A 3,456-nucleotide genomic window follows, 5' to 3' on the forward strand; every position below is an offset into this window, starting at 1 on the left:
CAATACTTTTAAAAATTTACACTGATCATGTTCCATTGTTTTCATTAATAGTGTACTGTAGTGTACAGACAGGGATATTGGAGATTTGTCGAGTATCATGAAGACCTCTTCCTTAACAGACAGTTGTTAATAACAGTATTTTGTGTTATTGTTTTTGTCTAATACTGCACCTTGGGTTTTTAGGATGTGAAGAAATCTTTGAAAACTTGTTGCTTGATTATTTTGCACAAACCTTTTTTTCGTCATGGATATGTACATACTGGAATGAAAGCTTTGATTTTGAACATGTTTGTGTACATAAATCAAAGATACCAGTCTTTGGTACAACACACTGCTGTCTGTGGGCAGTGTCTGTGGTACAACACTCTGCTGTCTGTGGGCAGTGTCTCTAGTGCAGTACACTTATGTCAAGTGGGCAGTGTCTGTAATACAGTGCTCTGATGTCTGGTGGTCAGTGCTTGTGGTACAGTGGGCTGATGTCATGTTGAACCTGGCTGAGAGGTCAGTTCCTTTGTAGAAGCTGCCCATCTATTGGAGAAATCTGGTACCGAGCAGTCCAGCATGCTTTGGAGTTGCGGTATTCAGCAGAACCTGTTACACAATTTAGTTTGATGAAAGTGTCTCTTCCCAGTTTGTTTCCCAAAAATAAAAGAACTTTAAAGAAGCTACTTGTGTTTTTTTCTTCCATCTTTAAGTGGTATTGTTTGTCCAACCATCACGCCTTCCATCCTGCCAACTATATTGGATTAAAGAAACAGATGATCAATTTGAGTTGGCTGACGTATGAGGGTAAGTCGAATAGTGTAATGTGAGGTTTCTTCACACATATGAAGACCAATGACTGCAGATGTTTTTGAGCAGTCAACTGGTAAATTGGATACACAAGAGAAAGTGCAAAAATGGAGAAAACTGAGAAAAGCTCTGTGTAAGGTACCTAAAATGGAAATACACGTACACGAAAGCACAGTTTTGGATCCCGGCCCTTCATATTCAAATGTTGGAAACTGGGCTGCCGAATTAAAGCAAGGCAGAAGTAAGGAAGAGAATTTATGGATGTTGACATGCTTTATTCTCTTCCTTGTGTGTATCACTTCTAAATGCCTTTCAAAGAGTTCAGGCAGAAGAAGCACAAAAAGGCCTATGATCTGGTCCTGGAGACTTCCCACCGCATGGTTATAACTGACCCATGTGTTCAATTATATAATTCAACATATCTTAGACACTATTTGGTTCAGTACATACCATCTTAAGTGAGACACTTCACATGGGCAACTTGATCACAGGATGAGTACCCAGAATGTTGACACAAGATCAGATACTGACCTGAGAACATATCCAGGGATGTTATGATCAGTTGTCACCAGAATCCTGGTACAGTTGTGTTGCGAATTGAAACCCAGGATAAGATCGAGGTCAGCTTTGACAGAGTTCAAAGTTCAGAGCAAGAAGTGGAAACATTTGGCTTGACTCCAACCAATGAAGTACAAGCTGGAGGCATCATTTGGGACATAGCTGGGACTTCGGTTTTGAAATAAAAATAAAACATCAAAGCCAGGAAATAATCCGTCTCGATTATTCGCCAAAACTGATTCCATTGTATTTAAAAGGCAAAATAATGGTGAAAACTATATGAAAATCATGATTGACCATCAGCAAAGACTTCAGACTATCAATGGAGAATACTGTACTATATCTAACGATGAGGTAAGTGCTGCCGTCGAGGCTGTTCAGGGGGATCCCGGGGAACACTTCAGGGATAACAGTAAATTTAAATAAAAGGAAATTACATTTGTATTTTGAACGATTCTCGGTGGGAACCCACAAGCTTTCAACTTTCACAATTTGGATTTCTTTAGTTAAGGAGATGTTGGCGAGGCATTTTTAGTCGAATTTGTTTTAAGAATTGTTTGTGCACCGAGGACAAGAAAACGCTAAAAGGCGACTATGCTTGTCATAAGAGGCTACTGACAGGATCAGGTGGTCAGGCTTGCTGACTTGGTTATCGCATGACATCGTATCCCAATTGCGTGGATCGATGCTCATGATGTCAATCACGGGATTGTCTGGCCCAGTCTCGATTATTAACAGACCGCCGTCATATAGCTGGAATATTCCCGAGTGCGGCGTTAAACAACGAACAAACAAACAAGAAAACGCATGCCACTATAGTGACAAAACCTTTTATGGTAGATAAGTAAATAGTTTTTCGGAGGAGACACGCACTACACATAGTGGACATGCTAGATAATAATCTCGTGGAAAATGTTGTTGATTTTAATGTTGTAATGTTAATTACAATACGGGAGATGTTGAACTCTCTCACTGTTTATTAGCACCGGGTTCGAGCTTTCAAAGCATCGCAATGTGTCTGCAGGGGAGACCACATCATGTGTAACCCGTGGGATTCCGGATTAGAAAGGCTTCCTGCAACCTATGCTTGTCGCAAAAAGTCATTTCGGGATCGGGTGATCAGACCCGGTGACTTGATTGAAAGCGTGTCATCGTATCCCAACGAGTTGGTCGGTGCTCATAATATCAATCACTGGTTTTCAGGTCTAGACTCGATTATTTTCAGGCCCCTGTGTACAACACACCATGTTTATGTGCAAAGTTGCGTCCCTTATATGTACGAAGTTGCGTGAAATATATTAAAATAAACAGGGTATTGACAGTGCGTCGGAAACGAACCCTAAGTTGAACCAAAGTCTAAATTGTTGCCTCGGACACGCAAAATTCAAAATCAAATATTTCATGAATAACAAAGTGCTTCAGCTCAACACTTTTCTGATTTGTATGCAAAGTTTCATAGCTGATATTGAAAAGATCATGAGTTAAACTCCGGAAAAGAACCCTGCTATCATCTGAACACAAGCGCGTCGTGTTGTCTAAGAAACGCAAACAATAAAAACTCCCACAGCAAAAAGCACGAATTCAGTACTTGCCTAATGTGCATACTAACCTTTTGACTTATGCCCCAGAAGTGAGCCTAGCCTTCATTCCAAAATGAAGACCCGGGTTCGATTCCCAACATGGGTACAATGTGTGAAGCCCATTTCTGGTGTCCCCCGCCATGATATTTCAGGAATATTACTAAAAGCGGCGTAAACCAAACTCACTCATTTCCAAATGAGTCAGACTTGTTGTCTCCGATATGCAAAAGCTTAAATTTGAATCCCTAATAGCAAAGGGCATTTTACTGGTGTGTATACAAATGTTCATGAAGAAATATTGAATAGTTTAAAAATTATTATGTATTCAATAACCACTAAAGCGGACGTAAAATATCTTTCTCGGTTAACACTTAAAAGGGAGGCAACAATTTATCGTTCGTAAACTGGTTCACTGTTGGGTCGAGGACAGCATACTTAACGCGTTTAACCTACGTAGACGGGAGCCAAGTCAATATCGTTCGAAGCTCTTCTGCAGAAGAAATATTTTCTTCGAATTTCCGGTGCG

This window comes from Haliotis cracherodii, unplaced genomic scaffold (genome assembly GCF_022045235.1).
Source record: "Haliotis cracherodii isolate W230 unplaced genomic scaffold, xgHalCrac1.p SCAF_3, whole genome shotgun sequence".
NCBI classification, from domain to species: Eukaryota; Metazoa; Mollusca; class Gastropoda; order Lepetellida; family Haliotidae; genus Haliotis; species Haliotis cracherodii.